Source organism: Camelus dromedarius, chromosome 2 (genome assembly GCF_036321535.1).
Source record: "Camelus dromedarius isolate mCamDro1 chromosome 2, mCamDro1.pat, whole genome shotgun sequence".
Taxonomy (NCBI): domain Eukaryota; kingdom Metazoa; phylum Chordata; class Mammalia; order Artiodactyla; family Camelidae; genus Camelus; species Camelus dromedarius.
The window spans coordinates 17,276,521-17,303,517 of NC_087437.1; the positions used below are offsets into that span (position 1 = coordinate 17,276,521).

Genomic DNA, 26,997 nt, shown 5'->3' on the forward strand with positions numbered 1-26,997 from the left:
ACCTATGCAAAATTACTATGTATTTTATTTAAAATGTTTATTTCTGAAGATCAGTTTTCCCACAGTATTGAAATCTGAATTCATAATGATTTTCCAAGAACAAATAAGCTGTTAAAATATTATTTTATCATCCCCTTCAAAGGATATTTCATTTTACACCTTTATTCTCTGATACTTTTCCCCCTTAGACTCTATTCCAGTGCTCCAATCCCAGGGCTCCTACATAATTTTTTCTCTCTCACACACACACCACTATGCAGAATTAAACCTACACTGTATTTTGTTTCCTTTCCACAGTCCTAGAATTTCAGTCTTCTTTATACTTCATATTTATTGCAACAAGGCTGTAATTTGCATAATGTACTTTACTTTAATGTTTATGTAGGTCATAGCCCCTACCCCATTACAACTAGGGACCACAAGAAACTATTTACTATTTGCTTTAACTTGGCAAAGTAAAGTTTGCCAAGAAGAAAAATCTAAAACTAAAAAAGAGTAAATAAACTATTTTACTTAAGCAACTATTTTTGTGAGTAGCTTAAAACTGTAAATGCAACTAAAAGCCAAATACAGAAAAATACAATCTACTCAACCAAACTGAGATAAGTGAAATGATCACGTGAAGTATGTTTTATCACAATACACAATAATCACTTTGTCCAGCTTCTTTGAAAACAAAAGGAAAATGTCATTATCAGAAGCAATTATTTTGTATAACATCTGGCAGGCTCTCAGGCTTTAGAAATTCTGGAAATGCTTTGGACAATTTGATTTAGAGCTAGAATGAAATTCTATTCACAAAAAAATTTTGCTACAAAACTCCCGAGAGCCCACCTTTAAAAAGAAAAAAAACTAAAGACAATACTTATAATAGCATAAAAAATCAAATATCTAGTAATTAATCTAACAAAAGATATGCAGAACTTCTATCCAAAAAGCTATAAAGGATGTCATTTCTTCCCACCCCAAATGCAATGCAATCTCAATCAAAATCCCAACAGGTTTTGTGGTTTGGCTGGGGGTTTTATTGGTTTCTTTTTTTCTTTGGGGGCGGGGGAGATTGGTACACTGACAGGGTGGTTCTAAAATGCAAAAAAATACGACTAGGAAGGCTTCAAAAAGAACAGAGTGGAAAGACTTGCTTTGTAGTATTCAGAGTTAACATTAAGCTCAATAAATAAGGAAGGCAACAATATCAGTGCAAGGATAGACAGACTAATGTTAACAGGATACAGGTCCAGAGACAAAGCATGCATATATGGACATGAATTATAAAAAGATGACATTGCAGAACAATAGGAAAGGTTTTTGATTTTTTTGTTTGATTTTCCTAAGTGGTGCTGGGACAACTGGATATCCATATAAAAAAAAATTAAGATTTGACCTCAGACACATACAAAAATAATTTCCAGGTAAAGTACATACCTAAATGAGAACAGTAAATACAGCTTCGAGATGATACAGAAAAGTAACTTCATGACTCCAAGTAAGGAAAGATTTTTTTAAAACAGGGTACAAAAAGCACTAAGTATAAAGGAAAAGACTAATAAATTTAACTATATAAGAACTTCTCTGCATCAAAAGATACCATTTTAAAAGGCACCTTAGGCAACTACATAACAGGAGATATTAGTGATCTATTTAAAGTGACAAAGGACTCAATATTCAGAATATAAAAAGACCCCTATAAAACAAAACAAAGACAATCGAATAGAAAAAATGGACAAGGGACAAGAACAATCACTTCACAAAACAGGGTATCAAAATGACCCAAATTACGGTGCTTAACATCATAATTTGACATGAATCACATCTAACAGTTCACATCACTTAAAGAAGTCAATTTTGGCATAGTCACAAATGGTTTCTTCTCTGGTCTTGCTCTTGCTTAATATAAATGCCTGTACCTTCCTTAGCTCAATCTTTCTCTGTCAGCTTATTTTATCTTAGAAAAAGATAAAACTCCTAGGATTAAATCTTCCAAATTTGAGTTTTTCAATGAGTGATATGCAAACCACTAGTAGCTAAGGAATAGTTTCAGGTGCAAACTTGAAAATCTAATACTTGTTTATTGATTTTAACAACTACTTTCTATATATGGCATGTGACATTATTTCCCACTCAACTGTAATATTCTAGTTTCCTTTCAAAATGAACTCAAAGGGTAAAAGATAATTACAAAAAAAACACTTAGAAAATAATAGTAAAGGTGGTAAATACGTATGGCAAAACTACTGACATTTATAGCTGAACAACTAAAGTTCTGAAAATACTTCAGTGACCCACTGCTTTGAATGTGTGCTTCTGGGGTGCTTATCCTACAAACCCTGCAGATAACAGGAAATAACTAACATTCTACTTTTCCTGTAAAGCCTAAATAAACTACTGACCAAACCTACAAACACAGATTTATTACAACAATATTCTAATTAACTAACTGGCTAAAGCAGCTTTTGAATACTATAATACTTCAAACAAACAGAGAGAGAGAGAGTCGTATCTGTACATTTTCTCCCTGGTAACTGCCCACGGTAGAAAGAAGCATTAACTTTCAGATTAAACCTGCTCTGGGCTCAAATTCTGACATTAACTAGTTTTAAGACTTTCTGCAAATCACTACACTTTTGTAAGCCTTAGTTTCCTCATTTATAAAGTGAGGATAACAATATGTATCTTTTGCAAAATACTTCACATTTCTGAGCCTTAGTTTGGAATGAAGGATTCTTCATAAGGATTAACAAGAATTTATGTAAATGGATTATCACAATGAATTGGACATAATAGGCATTCAATAAATAGTTGCCCTGTGTTTTTCCATTTCTCTTTGCTCTTCTTTGTAAATGCATGGAGCATAAAGTCACACAGCATTGTTAACCTTGCCTCAACACCCACACCGCAAAAAAATCCACATGCACTTACTTAACCTTCTCTTTTTATCCCTTAGAAAATCATAAAACAAAACAAACAAAAAAAACAGATATTATATCTCCATTTTAAATGTGGACTGCTGTGGCTCAGAAAAGCAGAGTAACCCACATAGTTAGATCAGCAGTGGATCTAAAATTAAAGCCCACATTTATCACAAACTTCACTTGATGTCACAGGCATTTTAGTACTAATAAGAAATCAATTCTATGTACCAGATAAAGAAAAACTGTTGTGTTTTTCAGAAAACAAAACAAAAAAACAGACCATGGATCTGAGACTATCCAGGTAATCTATAGTCCTAATCAGAAATCATGTTACAGAAAGTAAAATTTAGGTATTCAATTATAAATGTAAATAATACAAACAATTTCCCTAAAGCTGCAATAAAGTGAATTCCAATGAGAAGTGGCAAACTCCGTCTAACTTCACCCCATGTTCCAAAGATATTTATTCTCATGTACATGGACTGAATGAAAACATAACCCCAGCCCCTATACCCTCAAAACTTCGTGTGATTTTTTTCTAAGGGTGAGGAGAGGAAGACACAAGACCTAAAAATCTCTAAAAAAGGAGACATTTCTTTAAAACACAGACACACACACTCACTGATGTATTTATATAGAAGCACTCCAATTCCTGAGGTTGGAAATCTATTTTTAAGTACTTCCATTTTTAAATGTAGACATATTTAAATTTTTCTTTCTACACCTCACTCTTCAAAAGCAATAAATTCTTAATAAAGAATTTAAGATACCTAGGGTTTGCCTCAAAATAATATGGGGGAAAGGGGTATAGTTTGGGTATAGATAAAAAACAAGACTGGACATGATAACAATTTTGAAGCTGGGTGATGAGTACGTGAGGATTCACTAAAACTATTCTGTCTTCATCTGCGTGTTTTAGGTTTTCCATAATTTAAAGTTACTTTTAATAAAGGAATAAATTTTGGCCATAGTTCTACAGAATGCTTTGTCTTGCTATATTGAAGTTTTTCAAATAATTACATTCACCCAAGAGAAATCTAGGTTTTTAAACATTCAGCATTATATTTTTACATTCAACATAAGTGAAATTTTAATATTTTTTTCTAGCTGGAGTAGTAAAATCCTGTAATGCCATAATTCTTGTTTGCTGTTCGAAGCTAGTATCATGTGTAATATTAAAATCTAGTCAAAAAGACAACCTAAAAAGATGAAAAGAAGAGATAAAAAGAAGAGGCAAGCTGAAACCCTGATAACATTGATAAGAAAAAATGTAAAGTGGTAACAGCTTTTTGCAAAACAGTTTGGCAATTTCTCAAAATGTTAAAAATAAATTTACTGTATGACCCAGCAATTCTACTGCGAGATATCAATGGAACAGAAACGAAGATATGTCTACACTAAGGCTTGTACACAAATGTTCACAGCAGCATTATTCACAATAGCCAAAAAGAGGAAGCAACCTAAATGTCCATCAATTGGTGTATGGATAAACAAAATGGAATACTTTTCACCAATAAAAAGGCAAATACTGAAATATGCTATAATATGGATCATCCTCAAAAACACAAAAATGAAAGAAGCCAAACACAGAAGACCACATACTTTATGATTCCACTTACATGAATTATCCAAAAAGGCAAATTTACAGATACAGAAAATAGATTAGTAGTTGCCTAGGTTCAGGGACGGGAACGGGAGCTGACTGCAAATGGTAGTGGAGTTTCTTTTTGTGGTGACAGAAATAGTCTAAATATTCTAAACTGTGGTGACAGTTGCACAGCTTTGTAAATTAACTAAAAATCACTGAATCATGCACTTAAAGAGAGTATTTTGTTATGTAAATTATACCTCAATATAACTGTGCAGGAGAAGGGAAAGGTGAGGAGGAGGAACAGGGGGACTATACAGCAGGGGGACTCTGAGATGATGGATAAATGACTAGATTGATCTTAAAGATGTAACTTGACCAAAATCTCAGCTAAATAGATGGCAGAGCCAATACTGAAATCCAGGTTTGACAACAAAATCTATGTTCTTCCTACACTCATAAGTAAGAGTGCACTAGAAGCACTATAAACAATATATAACTTACTAAACTCTGCAAGGATAAATTCAATCCATTAATGAAGCAGTACACGGGACACACAATAAAGGTTTCTATAAAACTGTTACGATTAGAATTAAATTATAGAATCAAACATGGGATAAATATCTGTGGAATGAAAAAAGTAAACACACAAAATACAAGCAAGGTGTCATGCGAAGAAGGACCCAGATCTTGTCCATGATTATGTGAAAGCTGAAACAAAATTAACTGAATAGTGAGGAGTGTCCAAACAAATTAAATGTGGCTCTTCGTCTCCAACACTGTCTCTCCATAGTGTTCTGGCCCAGATCTGCTATAGAGCAGACATACATATCAGGCTATCACAGCTCAGTAATACTGACAACTAAGATGATCTAACTTGCTCTGGGTTCATTACAGGTTTACAGATAAACCTTCAGATTATAATCTGTGTTTGACACAGATCTTCCTACAGGAAGAGAATGCAATGACTGGTGAGCAGAGACAGTCAATTTCATTTGAAGGTTACATTTCTTCTCATTGTGTATCAATAATCTAACACGCTGATTTATACTTGTTGAGACTTCACCTAAAACCTAAATCACTGAAACTTAAATCATTCCTACATGTAAACAATAAATTGAATTTCTAAACATATCAATTCTGAGAACCAGAGTCTGGTACATACTTCATCAGTTCCTGCCACACTTAAGAACTAACTCATCAAGCAGTCAGCCTTCCCTAGAGACTCTCCTGCCCTGCTGCATGCCTCTGAAAACTGCAATTTGTATTTTGTTTGTTTTATAAACTAGATGAATGCTGCTTAGAAATCTGCAAATGTACAAAATGTCTCCCCCAAAAGACAACTGCTTATATTCATATTTCATAGTCTACAAGGCACTGTTACATTAGCTCATTTACTAATCCAACATTCTCTGAGATGACCATGACATACATGCTTATTCCCAATATTAGTGAGGCCATGAGGTAAAAATTATTCACAAAAGGACATGCTGCTAATAAACAAACTAACTTGGATTAGAATTTCAGGTATTTGGTCTCCAAATTCAGTTGCTCCTTCCACTTCAGTCACTACAAGTGTCTAAAAAGCCAACCCAATAAAACCAAGAAAGCCTGAACTTTGGCCAGACAAACCAATGATTATTTTCGGCAGTCTTAAGAGCAATCAGAGAAATCCTCTAATAAATAAGATAGATAATCTTACAGGGATCAAGATAAACTATAATAGAGAGAAATGGTCAAATGTAAATTAAAAAAACCAAGAAATTTATGAACAATACTAAAGTAAGTACTAACAGAAACAAAAATAGGTCCATTTGGAACCAAGTGAAGAATTTTAATTTTATATGTAAATGAAAGCAAAGAAGTGCCTTCTTTTAGAATCTTATTAGAAAATCTAATGGTCTTTTTGTATTCTTTATCAAAAGAAATGAAAATTGCTTACAGAGAGGTAGGGGTGATGTTAATGATTTGGTTCCATTACAAAAGTGGTATTAAGAAGTATACTGTGGGGGAAAAAAAAGAATGATAAAACCAAGAAAAAAAGAAAAAAGTATACTGTGATCCAGCAATTCCACTCTAGTATATGTATCCCCCCAAAAATGAAGACATATGTTCACCAAGAGACTCGTAGAAGATTGTTCACAGTAGCTTTATGATAATAGCCAAAAACTGAAAATAACCCGAAAGTCCAAGCACAAAAAAAATGCATGAATACATTTTGTTGTATTCATACAGTAGAATACTATACAGCAATAAAAAAGAACTGCTGATGCATGCCATAATATGGATGAATCTCACAAACATCATGTTAAGCAAAGGAAACCAGACAATAAAGTACAAAATTAACTGATGGCTACAAAAGTTGAAATAGGTTGGAGGGGAAGGAAAGGTAACTGAAGAGATACAGAGAACTTTTGGGGGTGCTGGAAATGTTGGAGGTGGTTACATGGTAAAATTTTATCAACCTTATGAACTTTATGTATTAACATGTTATAATGCAGTTTTAAAAGTTGTCATAAGATATTTACTGGGAAACTTTAATACAACACAGAAGAACTTCCTTTAATCTTCAATTTTAAAATATAGAACTACTATGAGAAGGTAACTATAATTGAAAAAGTGTTTTTACACTAAAATTATCCCACAGTAGATTCAACCAAAACTATCACAAAGATACATATCTTAAATTTTGTTCTAAATTTTTTATCTTAGTTTGTTGTATGCCTTCGAGGGTTGGGCACAGCAAAATGTCATAGACAGTTAATCTCTACTTAGCCTCATTTCAATCATTTCAACACCTTTCAGAAATAAAATTATAATAAAATCCAAGTTTCTCAATAAATAGATAAGGTTATCTACTGAGAAGGACAGGGTAAGTGTAGAGTAAGGGGGCTACAAGAGAGCAGAAATTTTTAAATAACTGCTATGAGAAACGAGAAAGAACTAACTAGGGACAAAGAAGGATTACTGGGTAATGCTGAGGGTCCAATTAAGACTGGGAAACATGAATATTTAATGGCTCTAGTCTGCAAAGCTGTGATTTTCTCCAGATGTGCTCAGCAGGTCAGAGCCAGGTACACAGAAATCAAAAAGATTAACTGATCTGTGGTTGAGTATTGGTTAGACACATGCAATGAAGAGACAAAAGTGCAAAGCAGCTCAACATATTTCAAAAGTTAAATAAGGTTCCAGGCTAGAGAAGAAAATTAAGACAGGAAGGGGACAAAAGAGGTGTTTAAGGACCAGAGGGCTCTATAATATTGAAAAGGAACTGTCAATGCCTGTGTTCAAAAGGAATCAGAAAACTCAACAACATATGCAAAAATTCATGAATAGGTCTTTTATAGCAAAGTACCACCTTTTCTTATTATTTTAGAAAATGAAATGTTCCTACCTAACAATTCAAATTTCCTTTTTAAGCAAACTTGAAAGGTTCCAAATGTAAAAGGTCAAATGTTTAAAGTATTGTAACTGCAAATTTATATGTTCCTTGATATTTCTATGTAAATCTAATGATTTTTTTTGGTGATATTCTGAATCAAGTAAGGAAACTTCCAAATTTCTTAGTGAATCAATAAACCTTTACCAAAAATCTTACCGTAAGCAAATCAGTCACCAGACACATCAGTATACCACCCTTTAATAGACAAGAGTTCGTGTGTGTGTATCTGCTTAAAGAGAAGTCATATGACAAAAGAATCACTTCCTATTTCCAAGTTTTGTCTAGCTTGACCTCAAAGTGAAAGTGGTAACAGTTTATAATGAATGAAGCAATAAAACAGACAGGGAAAAGGTGGCTGAAAAGATTTAGGAACAAATAGCACAATAAAGGGATTAATCTCAGCAAAGAATGATGTTTTTAGTATATCTGAAGCTGCTATGAATCTCTAATAAAAAGGTTTAAAGTATAAAAATCAAGCTTAGTATATGATACAAATCTAAATTATTCAATTTGGTTGAACTTAAGAACTTAAGTATTGAGTGTCTATTATTTTGTCCAGAAATGTGCTCTGTTGCTATGGGGAACACAAAAGCAACATGTCCTTATCCTAAAGGCACTTCATAGTATAAAGAAAGAAAGCCACATCTGAATTATCACAGTTTATCACACACACAAATTGCATTTAATTAAATGCCAACCAGGTAAGATAAAACTGTAGTAAGGTATCTGCAACTTAACCAATGCGGTTAGAGGAGGAGAAGGAGAGCATCATGCCAAAAAACAAAAAAAATCACTATCAGATCTCACAGGAGTACCTGATGTTTCTGGGATGTCTAGCTATGGTTTAGACTGAAGAGCCACAGCTGCATTCCTGCTAAAACATGGTGGTGGTAAGAGATTTGGGTTTTGTATGTCAAAGAAATTGTATTCACATACACATGCGCTTGCACCGTTTATACACACAGCAACTTTGTTTTGGTTAATAAACTTTCAGTATCTGTTTTAGGTGATGGTTACTGTCCTTTTAAAATAATGCAGCAAAACTATTAAGAAACTTTTCCAAAGCTGTTCAAGTTAAGCTAGAAATTACAGTGCAATGTGAAAAAAATGGCAGCTAGGTTCTCAAGAAAAAATTAACATAGATTTGCCTATACCTCTACTCTGTAAAACTGTGCTGCTAGTATTGGCATACACCCTCAAAACACACATATACACAGAGTTTCATTGCTTTAATTTCGTTACATAGCTTCTACAAATTCTGTAGAATTTCCTACTTGTTGCCCTCTGTATCTATTCTTTCAACAAATTCTATCACTGTCTGAACAGCTCATTGCAAATGCAAATTTTCACCTAGTAGCGGTCTTTAAAAGGTCAGTTTCCAACCACATAAACCATTTATGCTTTTAACAGTAGTACCACCAGTGGTGCTATTAATCCATTTCAACCCATATCATATGTTAAATGGGCTGGTATGGGATGCTTCTCACCATCTGCTATATTTCACCCATTCTAATATATACATTTCCCCCTGATTTTAACATTTCTGAGATAAAGATGCACCTCCTAATCAATGGTATTTTATAATTGTGCTGGACAGATAATAATCAAGCATGGCTATCATTGTTCATCCATGAACTCAGTCATAGCTATTCACCTTGTCATCAGTTGAGTTATTAACATTGTTAGTTTCATGCATGTTGAGCTTAACTACCTTTAAAATTTGTCTTTTAAAATATTACTCTATTATTTGGTATTGAAATGAAAAGTTATTGGGTACAAAGGTACAAAAATTGAGAACAGCAAATCAAATTTCATTATTGCTAGTAATAATCCCTGTTTTCTTGCCAAGTAACAAGAGTGACTTATGAGATATGAGAACCACCACAAGTAGATGAAGTTGTATTACGTTTCGTTACTAAAATACATGCAAAAGGACAGCCTATCACATGCCAAGCAATGCAAATAAAGGCAGAAGAAATTGTCAAATCTCTGAGAACAGATAAAAGATTTCAAAGCAATGAGTGGCTGGAGTTACCAATTACAGACTACACGGGCATATGACATGGTCCTTCTTATCGTACATAAAATAGTGCTGTGTCTTCTCTTAATAGCAACTCAGGTTCCATGAAGTAAGATTTTAAAAAATTAGAACCCTTCATTCTTGCCCTTTCCCATCTTAGGATGGTACCACCATTCACTCAGTTATTAAAGTCAGAAACCTGGAGATCATCCTTGACTCATCATTTCCAAAACACATAAAGGATCATGACACTTCTCATTATTACCTCCATTGCAACCATGATCCAAGGCACTATCACCTGTCACCTGGATACTGTAACAACCTAACCTAACCCTCCCCTCTTTCATTCCACCCCCATCACAATCCAACATTCACACAGCAGCTAGAGCAAAAGTTTTCAACTTTGGCACTACTGACATTTTGGGCCAATACTTTTTTGTGGGAGGAGGCTGTCCTGTACTATTGTAGAATGTTTAGCAACATCTCTGGTCTCTACCCACTAATGCCAGTAGTATACACCATCACCCCCACTAATGACAACCAAAAATGTCTACAGATATTGCTAAATGTCTCCTGGGAAGAAAAATATAAGCCACAGTTGGGAATCACTGACCTAGAGGGATTTTTTTTTTTAATGTTTCTCTGCTTAAAACTCTCCAATGGTTTCTCATTTTACTTACAATAAAACTGCACTCCTTAGAGTCTTTAACTAATCCAAACATACCTTACGTAATCCAGACTCTGGCCTACCCCTCTAATGTCATGTGATGCTACTATACTCTTCCTGCATTATGCTCCCTCCAGTCACTATGACCTCTCAACTCCTAAAATACCACAGCCATTTCTGCTATAAAGATTTTGCCTTTACTGCTCCTTATGCCTGGACCATTCTTACCAGGTTATGTGCAAAGTCAGCTTAAATTTCACATCCTCAACAATGCATTTCCTGACTTTCCCTGTTTATGTATCCCATTATTACCTACCCAACACAGTACCTCATTTATTCTCTTTATAGCTTTTATCACAGTTTATGGTTATTTTGTTTACCTGATTATTGACTTGCCTCTCACATGAGGACAAATACCTTGCTTGCCTTACTTTCAGCAACTAGCCAAAATGAAATGAACATATTTATAACTGAAGAACCTTAAGTACTAGATAAATAATAACCTTAGCACCACTCCCTTCTCATTCCCCACCTATATTTATAATCATCTCCCTGAAGTGGAGAGAGGAGAGTGGAGGGGAGAGGAAGAGCCTAACAAAGCCCTCATCTGTAAACTATCTTTGCCATCAACATGTTTTCTAAAGCATTAGCTGCAGATTAAATGACATATGTAATAAATCTAAAGCACTGGGAGAGTGTTATAAACAGCTTATATTCAATAAATAACTTTGTATGTAAAGCACCAACCACAATGACTATACAGACAACGGAAAAAATGACAGTTCTCTCGCCCCTTTTAATATTCTGCCACCAGCTCACCCTGAATATGGTAAGAACAGAATTTTGTACCTAAGAGATACTTCTCCCCTTATGGCCTCCAGAAGCATCATAACATACTACGCCAGGTATAACATAGGTTAGTTTTTCATATATGTATGCTGACTAAGGAAGCTAAATATCCATTAACCAAAGCCAATTCATCATAAAATGACTTCAGAATTATATTTCTATTAGTTTCAGTAAACAAAATAACCATATGAATATTCAATTTCTGAAGCTAGCTTTAAATTAAACTTGGGGAAAATATAAATTGCTGTTTAACAAAATCAATACTGGTTACTAAAAATACCTAATACATCTAATACAAGTTTACTTACAGGAAATAAACTAGTCAATTGAGTCCTATAAAGTACTGTACAACTTTTACCTAGTAATTAAAACAAAATAATTTATCTTAAATTACTTTTTATGTACTGTTTCTGATAGCATTCTGTATATGCATTTGGGGGTTTGAGGAAAGTGATAAAGGACTATATTATAACGGGAACATAAAGGAAGCCAAACTGCCAGAATCTGAATGCCACCCAGTTCTGCTAATAACTAGCTATGTGAACTTTGGAAAATCACTTAACTTCTCTGTGCCTCAGTTTCCTCATCTGCAAACTGAGACTTAACAATAGTGCCCACCTCATGCGGTTGTTGTTAAGGATTATGAAAGTTAATATATGTAAAATGCTTAAATAGTGCCTGGTATATAGGAAGTGTTGTTAGCTATTAATGTTATTACATTGCTGTTATTGTTATTTTATTTCTTTGCATGATTCTATTTAATAGCTGCCATGCCAGATGGCACATATACAAAACATTTCCGTCACTGCAGAAAGTTCTATTAAACAGCACTGAATCAGACTACAGGGATAGTTAGAATGTCTGATGAGATAGTGCATATCATCTTAGGAAGTGCTTAGAAAAAAGTACTCAAATCCAAAGTAGTTTTTAATCTAATAACTTTGACACATAATGAAGAACTTGGGTTTCTGTCTTATTAAACTAGTCAAATAAAGGAGAAGTAGGGACAAAAAGACACTGTCTTTTATAAGAATCTCTATTCTACCATATAGAGATAACCAAAAAAAAAAATGGATTTTTTATTCTCTGTCTACCTTACCCTACTAAACGCTCTCTCTCATCAAGGAGTACCATGCTTAGAAAAGAAAATTGTTATTAATCATGTTCAAATATAATTATCAACATATGAGAAAAGTAAGTTTGTGATACAGTATTATATGTACTTCTTTAACAGTAAATAAAAGACCCAGAAGTGGATCTAACAATTACCCATATTTTAAAGTACTGATTAGGATAAAAGATACTTTGAGATTATCTGCAACATCTGTAATTTAATATGAAAATATTTGATTTCTATTGGTACCAAAGTCACAGTATTGCTCACACCACTGTTTGACTTGTTGCCTACATTTAAAACTGAAGAAGATGCTAAATCTCACTTAGAGGCTAGTGAAAATTAAAGTATGACTATTCTCCTATCTAAGGTTCGGGAACCTCACTTCAAAAAAAAAATTGCTTAAGAGGTTAGACCTTAGAGTTACAAAAACCTGGAATCAAACCTACCACTTCCCAGCTAGGTAATATTGGGAAAAGGTGCTTAACCTCTCTACCTCATCTGTGAAATGTAATACTTACATCTAAGATTGCTGTGTTATTTAATAATCATGCTACTCGACACAGTATTTGACACATTCTCAATAAATGCGTATACTATTACAATCAGTAACCAAGTTCTGTTAGTTATCTACTTCACAACCCTCTGTGCATCAGAAAGTCAAAGATTTGAAGTCAGTTGCTCTGGGGTGTATCCCAACCATTCTGTGGTACATTTTTAAAGCTCCCAGGTGATTCTATTGTGCAGTCACTGGTATAAGGACAAAATTCAAACTCTAGTTTGGTACACTAGGCACTCTGGTCACTGCTTACAGCTCTTATATTTTAATCACTCCTCTATAGGTAACCCCGTGCTCTTAAAACAAACTCAACTAACGCTTCCTCAGGAAGTGGGCTATGGCAGTGGCTCTTCAACTTCAGCCTGCATCAGAATCACTAGAAGGACCTATAAAAACACAATTGCTGGTCTCTATCTCCAGAATTCCTGATTCAGCTGGACGGGGGTGAGGCCCAAGAACGTGCATTTCTAACAAGTTCCCAGGTAATACTGATACTGCTGGTGCAGGGAACACAATTTAAGAATCACTGGCCAACACCAGATCACAACACTGTCCCTCTATATTCACATGGAATGCCACTCCCATCTCCAAACCACCCTTGCCTGGGTAACTTTTACCTTTCTTAAAATTTACAGAAGAATTTGCCTTCATAAACCATTTGCTCACTTAAACAAACCACCTCAAGGCATTTATTACCTACTATAAAAATTTTGGCTGCCAAAAAAACACACTACAGAATGTTATTAATGTACACCAATGCACAGTGTAGATATCTGCTACCATATACAGATTCTTTTGTAAGAATTGGGAGAAAAGGCCTCCTCTGGGAAGATGAACTGGAAAAAGGTAAAAAAGCAAATGGACAATTTGTCAAGCAGAATAAAATCCGGATTTGGCCAGGGCACCTTTATGCAGAGCACCAATCCCATAACCTGCCATGGCAGCCCTGATGCAGGATACCACTAAAACAAAAAGAAAGAGCAACTCTGGATTTGAGAAAGGGAGAGAGAGAGGGAGGAAAGAGCAATAAGGCTACAGGAAAGGATTTCTGGAGAAGGTTATCACACCTAAGTTGAGTCCTGAATTGCCTTTTCTGTACATCAGGAAGACAAGAACTGTGCTTTCATGTCTTTATATTCACAGTGTATGGCTCACTGTAGACGTTCAATAAATGTCTGAATGATACACAATGAATAAAATATGAAGACACCTGCTAGTCTATCTTTTTCTCACCAAATAAAGAAGCCAACACACACCCATAGCTGGAACCAAAAACTATAAATACTATCTAAATATTAATGTATTTTGGTCTGTACACTTAACAGCTAGGGGAAAGCACAAATTAACAACCAGTTGGGAGATAAGAAGACAAAGGAGTCTACTGATAACAAACACATTTAGTTTTTTCAAAACTAAAGATTTCCAAATCAAAAACTTTGCATTACCTGATTCAGAGTTGATTTACTGATGATTTCAACAGGGACTATAAATTTTACAGGAATCTTGGAAACTAGGTCGAGACATCAATTTTATAGTACAGAAACTGAGGCTCAGAGAAGTAATGACTCAAAGACACACAGCTAGTTAGTAGTAAGCTGTAATTAAAACTCAGGTCTCTGGCCCTACACTCATTTTCTCTCTCCTACATCATGCTCCTTTTACATTCATAAAATAAAATATTAGACATCCATAACTTTTTTAAAAACTCAGATTAACCAGGGTTTTGTTCCCTGTACCCCATTTTTATTAGAGGAAAATCAGCCATCTACCATTGTATTTTGGTTAAGAACTTATTCAGAGGTAACTTTCAAGATGTTTTGCTCTTGGTAAAGGTTCATTTCTAGTCTGTTTACAAAATTATACATGCAAAACTAATATTCTTAAATTAAAAACCCTGATAGAGTCATCAAAATTTCTCAATTACCAAGAAAGCATTATAATGCCTTTCCAGGATATAGTACTTTCTGAAGAAAGAAAGAGCCTAATTTTTTAAAAATATGTTTAGCAATAAGGAGAAAAATCTGGTTATAACCGTCATCTCTCAGTTAACCAGAGTACCTTATCCTCTAACCACTCTCATTACTAGAGTTTATTATTAAACTAGCTCTATGTGCTGATAAGAACCTGCTAGCTCTATTTGCTAAGAACCAATTAATTAAAATTCTCTGCTTCTGGGAAGCAATCTCATGATTTACCTGGACTATTTTATTCACCTTTTACAATTAAGATTAATGTCCTTTGGATTTATACACAATACAATATAGTCTAATAGTTAAAAGCTAACTTTTTAACCTCTACAGCAACCTATAAGGCGTGCTTTTATTATTCCCATTTTACAAATGAGAAAACTGAGATTTAGAGGTTAAAGAATTTGCCTAATTTACGTACCTAGGAAGGGGATGAGTCAGAATATGACACAGGCAGTGTGACTCGGGTGCCAGGAACTCTCTTGGACAATAGACAATGGCCTTCTTAGCCATTTATCATGTGATTGTGCTTCCTTCATCTGTGAACATACAAACTTTCTAACTATTCCTAACAGTATAAGGTACAGAGTAAAGCATTTTCTTTCCAAAAATTAATTTAGGCTTTAACCATAGAGTAAAACACAGCCTAAGATGTTCTTTAGCTTTTATATCTTGCACTATGTCACAAGGATTTCTGTACATATGCTACTCTGTACCATTTCTGCTAGAGAATAGAGGAAAACTACCTCTTGAAGTCTAAATGAGGTAAGAAAAAACATAGTAACCTGATGTAGTCAGATCAACTAAGCTTTAGGACAGCAGAGGGAATCAAGTACCTCAAAAGAGACAATCAGGTCAAACATATTCATGCTAGACTACGCATAAGACACTTTTTTCTTGCCTCTCTAAGACTGAGGAGACAGTAATAGTGTCTCAAACCTCTACCTGAACCTTTAAACCAACTCAACAATTATGAAGAGAAATCTCATCAGAGAGCCTAAAAACAGTACAAGTAATGCTTAATTATTGTTATCTCAATTAGAAAAAAAAGGGACTACCATGAAAAACTCTTCTGACTCAATGTTTGTAATTTCCTGACACATAAAAAGGATCTATTATTTGGGGGGAACCTGACAAGGAGAAGGGCATGTCCTTTTACCTTCGCACTTTATGTTTCCAAAGTATCTTGAACCTAACACTCTCCACAACACTTCATGTATTATCCCTGTTTGTTTTGTTGCTCTGGGGTTTTGGTTTTTAATCTCTCCCAATAGAACAGAAGTTGTTGAAAGCAAAGCCTATGTATTTAACAACTCTACATACTCTCTGCTAGTCGTGAAGTAGGCACTCACATAAATATTTGTTGAAAGAATCTTAACTGGATTCCCATCATAGAGATGAGACAACTGAGGCCTCTAGAAACAAAGTGTTCTACCCAAGACTAAATAACTGTTAAATGGTGGAAAAGAAAAGAAAACCAAATCTCTGCAAAATAAACTTCAAAATGCAGAGGATTTCAACAAGCAGAAATAAGGACTGAGAGAAAAATGCCCTTTTAAGAGACTGAGATTCTGGGTTCTGAAAGTAAGCCTAGGTGTAAATCCTGGCTCATTTATTACTTGTGTGGCCTTGGAACAATTAGTCCACAAAATACTGTGCCTTATGAATACCAACACTTACCAAATCTTATGGTGCTAACAATAAATGCAATAAGGCATTTGCAATAAATGAAAATACAAACAGGGTGATAAATGTTGGCTGAAGTTAGAAAGATTTTACACAGACAGGTCCTACTGCTCCATGCTTATCTGCTTTTCTGTTTTTCCTTTCTTTGTGAACTACATCAATAATACAGCATAATACGTAAAAATCTAGGTAATAGTCTAAAGAATTATGAAGTGACCACTCCATGTATCTACTATTAAAATCAAGAAATAGAATACTCCAAAAGCTTCTCTACAATGTGCTCCTCCCACATCACAAACTTGGGAGTTTGAATCAAATCTAATAAACTTAACTAATTTAATTTACGATTAAATAAGTTTAACCTAAACTGTAAAACAGATAGTATCAATATAATAATAATTTCTTTACAGAGTTATTATAAAATGCTTACTGACACACAGTAAACATTCACTATTTCTTTCACACACATTATATACCAGAACATAGACATGGTGGGGGCGGGAGAGGATACAAGTATGTAATCAATTTGGTGACAGTATAAAACCCATAGAAAAGTACAGTGCAGAGACAGAGTTGGATAGCTAGATTGGGGCAACATAAAAAATAGAAGAAAAACCTAAACTAATAACATAGGGGAAATTGAGAAAATTCACTGAGCAGTTTTGAAAGACAGTTCTCCATGGGTCTCTTGCTTTTCTGCACATCTTAAAAACAGAAGCACCAAGTTCCTTTGATTCAATCTTTTCAAGTATATTTGTATAGTGAACAATCTTGGAAAAGAGTAATAGCATCTCCCTCAGAGAAAATGCAAGGCACAGTTATAACCCATTATAACGACATGAGTTCCTCTAAGCTTGGGAGTCCTCTTCTCTAACACACCCACTGCATGTGCAAAAGTGTCACATCTTTACACTAGGGTGAAGTAATGGGGGTTCAAGATCTGATACAAATATTGACACTCTGGCTACTTCTATTGCTGTTAGGCACTGTTCTTCATCTCTGACCGAGGAGACTCATGACTCTAATTAAACTGTGGCAGGTTACCTTGTCAGCCTGAAAGTAGGGTAAAATCTCGGAACTTTCACAGTTCTTAACAGGCATTAGCACATAATCAACATTTATTGTAAGTGAGAGATTCCACTTTCATACTGTCAGAAAGAATAAAAAAGCAAAACTCAAAATAAGTTACCTTCAAGAGGCACATTTCAAATATAAAGAAAAAGAGTTTTAGTAAATGGACAGAAGAAGGTATACTACTGAAACAGTAAACTCAAGAAAGTTGGAGTGGCTATATTAATTTTTTTAAAAGTAGATTTTAAGATGGAGACTATTACCAGAGTGTCCACAGAGTTATGAAATAAATAAGGCAAAAATTAACAGAATTAAGGGAGAAATAGATAATTCCAGTCACAGCTAGATATTTTAACATCCCTCTCAACAACTGATAGAAGTAGACCAAAAAAACCTCGCAAAAATAAAAAACCAGTAAAGACATAAACGATTTTAAAAATGCTACCAAAACATCTTAATCTAATTGATATTTACAGAATACACTTGACAACTGCATAGATACATTTACCAAAACAGACCACATGAACCATAAAACAAGCCTCGTTTTATTGATAAATTTTAAAAGATTAAAGTCATACAGAATATATTCTCTGATCTCAAAATGAAATTAAATTAGAAGTCAATAACAAGATGTCTAAAATAGTCCCAAATATTTGAAAATTAAACAAAACACTTTTAAGTAATCCATGGGTCAAGGAAGAAATCACAAAGCAAGTTAGAAACTATTTCAAACTAAATAATAAAAATATCAAAATTTGTGGGATGCTGCAGAGTGCTTAGAGGAGAATCTGTAACTCTGCATGCTTTTATTAGAAAACAAGAAATGTCTGAAATCTATGACCACACTTTAAGAAACTAGAAAAAGAAAAACAAAATACATGAGAGAAAGAAAATTATAAAGAACAGAAGCAAATAAGGGAGAAAAAAAGAACGGAGAAAATTAGCAACGTTATTTTGAAAAAAATATACAAATTGATAAACCAAGAATAAGACTCGTCAAGAAAAAAAAAAAGAACATATTAATACCACCATAAATTAAGAGATATCACTACAAACCCTACAGACTTTTGAAGGATAACAAAGGAGAACTTAGGTCAACAAATTTCTTTAAAAATACAACAAAACTGACATAAGATGAAACAAAATCTGAGCATCCCTCTGTCTAGTTAAAAAAAAAAACATGAATTTGAATTTACCAAGTCTTCCCACTTAAAAAAAAAAAAAAAAAAAAAAGTCCAGACGGTATCACTAATGAATTCTATCAGTCAAGGAAGAATATCAGTATCACACAAAGCCTTTCAGTAAGCAGGGGGAACATCTAGGCTTATTTTATGAGGCCTTTGTAATCCTAATACTGAAACCTGCCAAAGACATTACAACCAAAGAAAATTACAAAGCAATATCCTTCACGAAGAAATATCCCCAAATTCTAAAATGGATAATACACTGTGACCAATGAGGTTATCCTAAGTATTAAAATTATATTAACATTAAAACAAATTATTTTAACATTTTAAAACCACTGATTTTTGAAAGCCAGTGGTAGAATGATGAACACTTTGTTTCTAAATTTTGCCTACTGCAAACAAGGCTACTGAGAACATTTTTGTTCATGTATCCCAACATACAATAATTTTTCCCATCAGTAATATAAAGACAGAAGAATAACTGCTAGGTTTAAGGTGCATGTATTCTTCAATTTACTAGATAAAACATTCTTCTGCAAAATGACTATGTCAATTTACACTCATGCCAAAAGCTGGAGTCTAATTTCTCCATATTCTCATCAATGCTTGATACTATCATAATTTTTAATACCTGCAATCTGATGTAAGTGAAATAGTTTCTTCTTATGGTTTTACTTTGCACTCTCCCAATAACGAAAGAGATTATAATTCAGTGCTTTTCCAACTGTGGGTTGCTGCAAGTCATGATATCACATAGGTGAGTTGCAACCAGTATTCTTAATCTTAAAAAATATAATAAAGTAAAAATATCAGCAAGTACTACATAAAGATTAAATGTTACTTCTTGAAACTTTTATTTCCACTGTGTGCGTGTTTGTACTGGGTCACAATATAAAATGTTTTTGTAACTGTGAGCTTCTAGCAAGTTAAAAGCCATCACTACAACTGTTTAATCAAAGCAAAACTACTTAGAGACATTTGGCAAAACTAACTGGTACATCATTTAGGCCCACAACACAAAGGAATGTAAAGTAGGATTTGTAGAGGAGGGTACAGCTCAATGGTAGAGTGCATGCCTAGCATGCACAAAGTCCTTGGTTCAAACCCCAGTACCTCTATTAAAAATAAATAAATAAAAACCTAATTACCCCCCCCAAAAGGAAGGTAGGACTTGAGCTTTCCTTCAAACACTAACTGGCAAGAACACAGAACTAGAAAAGGATGAAGAAATCTGATAGAAGCAATAAGGGATGAATTAGTGTATAGAGAAAAGATTCTGTAAACCAACTGGTCTAACTATGACCTACTCAAAGCTCACTTAAAAAGAATCACATTTCTCAATAAAACAAGGTTTCTCTCATCACTGAAAGATAGGAAACTGGGATGCTACCCCCCTGACTATCAAAATGACAAAAAGTTGATCCCTCCTTCTCTGTAGACACACCTTAATTAGCCCTATCCCACCTTAAGAATCATCTTTCTTGGGCTTATGCAAGAGCATCCTCTTAAGTCTCTGCTTTATACTTTTCCTACAGAGTGTCACAGTAGCAAGAACCATCTAAATTCTAGAGATTCATATTTTAATTAGGCTAATAGTTACTAAGCCCTTACTATATCACCTATTAAGAAATGAAGCTGTATCTTCCAAACAATTTTACTTCCTGCTTATATTCTTTTTTTAAATCTTGGTTGTTGGGTTTTGTTTTTGTTTTGGAGGGGAGGTAATAAGATTTATTTGTTTATTTGATGGAGGTACTGGGGATTGAACCCAGGACCTCATGTATGCTAAGCATGCGCTCTACCACTTGAGCTATGCCCTCCCCCACTAAATCTTGTTATTCTTAACTAAAACTGTCCTAATCACCTCCCCTCAAAAATATTTTGCTTTGGAAGGTTAAATCTCCTATATATCATGACCAAATTTCTGCTACCCTCTCTGTCCACCAATAATACCCCTACTCTATTTTAAATAACTATTCTTTTTCATAAGAATTCCCTCCTCAAAAGTTGCTGAACCAATCACACCACAGCAACTGTCTGGTGCAATAAGCTAATGAATCTACCTGCCACTTAAACAGGCGTGTGATCTTAAACATTTAAATTCCTTAACTCCCCGGAGAGTCAATCTCATCTCTAAAATGAGCAAAACAACAGGTATCAAACAATGAAAATTACATAATCTCTACTGTCTTTCTTCTTTTTACTTAAATTTTATTTTTACTTTTTATTTTTAATTTCCTCTAAACACAATAAAATGTTTTTATAGATGGAGGCACTTCAACTGAGGTACAAGGAAATATGAAAAGGAAAAAGTGTGAAGAAAAGACAAAACAAGTATGAGTAAACTTACCAAGTGGGGTTAGTGCTCTGCCTGTGCACTCTCCTTGTACATTCAAATTCTAAAACAGCAAATGTAAAGATACTTTGTTCCCCATGGCAGGCTAAATTTTAACCCTCAATGACCTACACCATCATATATTCCCCTTTCCTTGAGTGTGGGAAAGACCTCTAAGTATAATGGGATATCACTCCTGTGATTTTTATATAACAAATAGAATTTACATAGGTATTTAAGGTCCCTAATCAGCTGAGTTCACCAAAAAGGAAACCATCCTGAATGGGTCTGACCTTATCAGATCAGCTTTATAAAGGGATCTTAAAAGGAAGTCCAGAGGTCAGAGACAGAGGAAACCAGAGCAACTGACTCCTGCTTCCCTGGATGAAAGCAAGAAGCCATGATGTGGACACATGGTATACAACTGAGAAAGGTCCCTGGCCAACAGCTAGCAAGAAGATGGCAACTTCAGTCATACAGCCACAAGGAAATTCTGCCAACAAGTAATCAGCATGAAAAAAGACCCTGGCCTCAGATGAGAATTGCAGCCACAGCTAATATCTTGATTTTAGCCTGGTAAAATGCTGAACAAACAGCTCAGCTATGAAGTACTTAGATTTCTGACCTATAGAAACTGTGAATAGAGGAAGTATTCACCAATTTTCAGTCCTCTACCACTTTTTCCTTTACCTGGAGTTTGTTGAATATAACCAATAGCATTTTTATTCCCTTTACTTCAAGGTAAGATCTATGCCTAGCATTGTATCTATCAGGTACTTAATATGAATATTTGCTGAGTTTAAAAAAAGAAAAACTATGAGGTAGTAAATAGGTGTTGTTTAAGCTACTAAATTTGTGGTACTTCACTATACATCAAAAGAAAACTAACATTCTTTCAATACAGGACAAAGCAGACAAGGGAAAAAAGGAGGAAGAGAAATCTTTTCTTCTAGATGCATTACATCTCCTCATAGCACTGATTATGAAGATATGCAGATCCAGAATCAAGGAAAAAAGATTAAAACTGTATAAACTTGCATACATTTTTAAAGTTTTAATAATTAAGAAGGGCTTTTTGACACAAATCTTATTATACAACTATCATATAATTTATTACCTTCATTTCAGTGATGAGCAAAGTAAGGTTGGAAGAGTGACATCCCAAAGATCACAAATCTAGGGAATGTTTAAGGGAACTTCAGTCCAAGGCTCTCTCTCCCCCATACCACAGCCCCCTTAAGGCTTTAAAAGAGCCATTCAAATCAACAGTACTTGTATTACTGTCTTGAAAGGAAGCAATCCTAGTAGCATAAGCATTTTTCATATTTCATATTTATATAAATACTCCCTCAAGAGCTTTGTCAGGACATCAAAACTGAAGTAGATACTGAGAAATTTCCAATCAAAAGTAGTTTGGTTGTAAAACTGACCACTGGTAGACCATTTGAATAAATATAATGTACATTTTAAAATGTAAACAAAATTTTACAAAACACTTGTCGGTTTTCTGGAACTTTATTTAGATGGCAGACATTTGTGTTACAACTATTCTCAAAGATCAAAAACAAGTAAACAATCTTTCCGAATCTTTCACTGTTTCCCCTCTTGGGCAAATTTTTTTAGTTGGAATTCTTCGTACATTATAAATAGGAGAACATGGAACAATATATAATACAGTACACAAGTTGTTTTTATTTTCACTGTTGTGTATATTTCCCTAAGTGCTTCACCATCAGAATTTGCAATCTTCTTTACAAAAAAAACGCACAGAAACTAAAAGGTGGAGTTAAATAACACATTAAGTTACAAATCACACAACTTTCTTTATGTGAATTCAAATACTTTCACAAACACTGTTAAGAGATGCAAAATAAAGTCCTTCCCAGTCACAACCACAGGAAGGAATAAACTATTTTCATCATCCTAACATCAACTTTAACAGCAAATATTCACTATCGTTACATACAAACAGCACTGTTTTCAGTCTATAAGCGTCCAAAACCAACCCATGATTTATACGCCCGGGACACGATTCTCTGCAATGTGAAGAGAATCGGTAACATTTCAAATGTGGATAGAAGGGGTGACATGACAATCCTAAGACCTGAAAATTTCTTAGTCCCTACAGCACACAAGATGCACCCAGTTCGGACTCTCCAATCAAGGCCCAGGTCCAACTCCAGGCACTCCAGTTTCCCAGCTCTTCACCCGCCCCCACCCCGAGAAAGGAGGGAAAACAACTTTTATTGGCCTCGTCTCCCGGGGGATTGACAAACTAGCGGGGCAGTGCTCCGGCCTGGACACGTTTCACAAGGAGGCCTCCGTCGGGGGCGGGGAGGGCAGATAGCGGGAAAGCCCAGCTTCGACGTCCCCTCTGCCCCCAGGAGCCAGCCCCCTGCTCCACCCCAACGAGAAGAGGCCTGGGCCGGCCGCCACGCCGAGCGACCCCCAGGCCCCTCCGCCGAAGCGAGCTCGTTGTCATGTGACGACTCTGCCGCTAAAACACCGCAGAAACGCAGGGCGGCGGGCGGCATTCTCACCAGCCCGCCTCGGCAGGGCCCCGCCGGGCGCGGGCGAGTCCCGAGAGTCCGGGCGGGGGGGCGGAGGGCGGGCTTGGCGGCGGGCCCGAGCGCGCCACAAAGGCTTCCGCGCCCGTCGCCGTAGTGCCCGAGCGGGCGGGGGCACAATTTTCGGGGCCCGCGGGAGGGGTAGGGAGCGACGAGGGCTCCGGGGTGCTCACCGCGCCCACAGCCATCCCCCACGGCGCCCGGACGGCGGGAGACCGCCGCGCCCCGCAAAGGCCCGCGCGGCCTCCCTCCCCCGCGCGGGGCCCGCGTCCGGCCCGCCCGCTCCCCGCTCGCGCTCTCTCGCTCTCTCCCAGCCTCCATCTTGGATCGGCGCTTCCAGCCCCCGCGCCGCGGCCGCCGCATTCCCCCTCTTTCCCGCCCCCCGCCGCCGTCGCCGCCGCCCGCACTCACCTCAGCTGCCCATCCGGGCGCCGCCGGCCGTCGACCTAGTTTCCCCCCAAAAGTCTCCGGTGTGTTATTCCCGATGTGGGGGGGTTGTTACGGGGTGGTCGCCGGGGGTTCGGGAGCGGGGGCCGCGCCTTCAACGGAGCTGCAATCCTAACCCGCCATCTGGTGGCATTTTCCACACGCCAATGGCGCCGCTGCAGACTTGGGTCCCGACCGCCCTCTGCTGGCCGCGGCGCTTACTACCTCGCTGACGGACGGGCCTGCCCGGAAAGGGGAGGGAGCTGAGGCGCGAGCTGGGGGCCGTGGCGGGGACGCGCGCAAACGCTTTCCTGTGGGGATTGCGCGCACGCGCACCAGCGGGGCGGGAAACGTGGCCGCTGCGTGGCGGCCCGGCCCCAGCACGGAGCGCTGGCCCGGCTCAGCCAATCGCGAGCGCCGCATACCTCTTGGTGAGGGCGCTGTGGACGGTTCGTGGACCGTCTGAGGCGGGCGGAAGGATGGCAACGGTGGCGCCTGCGCGCCCGGCTAGTCGAGTTACCGCCCGCCATTTTTGGAGCTTTTCCGAGACCTGGGAGGGAAACCCGCCCCCGGCCCCTTCGCCGAAGCCCCTCCCCAGGCCGCGGGACTGGCGCTTCCTCGCAGCTCCGCCTGGCTACGGTTGCCTCCATCCTCCGCCCTGGAGGCGCTCTGCGGAAACGCGAGGGGGTGGCGGCGCAAAACCATGCTCCCGCCTCTCCTGGGTTTAATGAGGGCCTCAGAGCTTAGCATTGTATTAGCGATTTATTGTTGACTGTTGACGAGGCGCTTTCCCGGGCGAGGGTGAAAAGGTTTCGAGAACTGTTTGGGACCTCCCTCGCCGCCGATCTAGATGCAACAGTGCCCGCCCCAGGCCGATTGGCGTCGTCCCTGCTTCTGTAAAGCAGATCCTCTCCGTGGTGCCGGCTTTGCATAAGGCGGCAGCATTGGCTAGTTAGTGAGAAAAGAATGCAGCTAGACTGGGAAAATACAGCCTCAGCTTTGGAATCAGCTTTCTCCTCCCACAGCCTAGGACTACTGTCAGTAGCTCTAAATGTCAGTAGCTTCCAAAAGGAAGACAATTGACTAACGTGAGACCCAGAGCAAAATATGCCTTTGAATGTCTCCTCTTCCTACTTAGTCTCCACCCGCCTCTTCTGGCCGTGGCTCCTACCTTTCACCCATTCGCAACTTTTCAATACAAAAGTGAATCCTTAATCTCCCAGGTCATCAGCCCCATTTATGACTAAATTCTCTGTTGCCATAGCCAGCTCTATTTCAGTATTGCCTTAGAATCGCTCAACTCTATAGTCTTAAGGGCCCGTCCCCAGTAGGTTATCCCTTTTCCTGCTTTCTCTCCCACGGGTCACAAAGTGTGGGTTTTCACTGGAGGAAGTCACAACTTATCTGGCCAGGAATGAATTCGTGACTGGACTCCCACTTATAATTTTTTTACCCCTGTTTGGTTGACTTCCCCTCATCTTCTCCACAAGGACTATTTCTAGTTTTCTTTGTTAAGTTGCCAGTCCCAATCCATATTAGTAGATAAAATCATATAGTTTCCAGGGATCAAAGCTATGGGATTCTAATTTCGGTTTGGTATTCTCTCCATCTTAAAATATATGTAGCCACACCCTGTTCATGACCTCTAACATTCTCACCAAATTAATCCCCTACTCTCCAAAGCTGGTTCTTCTCCCTGGACTGCAAATGCTATCCCTTCTCATTTCTTCCTTCCACCACTACTTAGGGTCTTATATCTTCAACATTTTAGCCATTGGCTTGTTTTTCAACAGTTTCCATTGTCATTTTTTAAATTTCAGTGCTACTACTCCCTGTTGGGCCAACTGACGTCCTTCCACGTCCAACGATCCCCATTCCTGGGCTAAAGTACATTCTTTACTGGGTGTATTTTCCTCAACAAACTAATAGCCTTAGGGAATGCCTAATCTCACAGTAGCTCTGGCTAGCTTGTTTCAACCCACCTTATCAGAGTCATAGACTCCACCACCCTTCAGGAACCCTAAACCTCTTACCTCACCTACAACTAATCAGAGACTTGCGCACAAGCCCATCAGGCACCTTGCAATCTACCTTATAAAACACCCCAACAACCGGCCCTTGGCGCTCACACAGGCACCCCTCACCTATGTGGCTCACTGTTGCCTATGACAGCATACACTAATAAACTCCTTTCTATTTCCGTACTTTATCTTTGGTAAATTCTTTTACCAACCCGTGCGTCACCATGCCGACTAGCCACCCCATTGTGTCCTGCAACACTTCCTCCACTTGCTATACTATCAACCTTGTTTTCATTGTCACATTTCTCAAAAGAAGCAGTCAACCATCCTCATTTCCACTTTATTCCTTAGTTTTTATCAATCTGACCCATAACAGCAAACTAAAATTAACGCTTTCAGGTCACAAGGGTCCTAACTTACAACCATTTTCTCATTCCTCCTTTTTAAAGAGAATTCCTGGGATCAACAACCTACCTGGTTTACTGGTCTTATAATTCCTTTGCTAGCTCCTCCTTTCTTCCAACCCATAATTCAACTCCTAGCTTTCTGTTCTTCTCTATTACATTCTTTCTCTTCAAAAGTCCCT

The 26,997-nt window shown here is 37.2% G+C and overlaps 1 protein-coding gene across 1 annotated transcript in view; it reads right to left on the bottom strand.

Annotated features, from left to right (window-relative positions):
- Positions 1-24,569, bottom strand: part of STAG1 (STAG1 cohesin complex component) — a 326,413-nt gene extending 301,844 nt beyond the window's left edge. The window contains exon 1 of the mRNA XM_031440349.2: positions 24,376-24,569. The gene's annotated coding sequence lies outside the window, so the exon portion shown is untranslated. The remainder of the gene's footprint in view (positions 1-24,375) is intronic.
- Between the last annotated feature and the right edge of the window lie 2,428 nt (positions 24,570-26,997).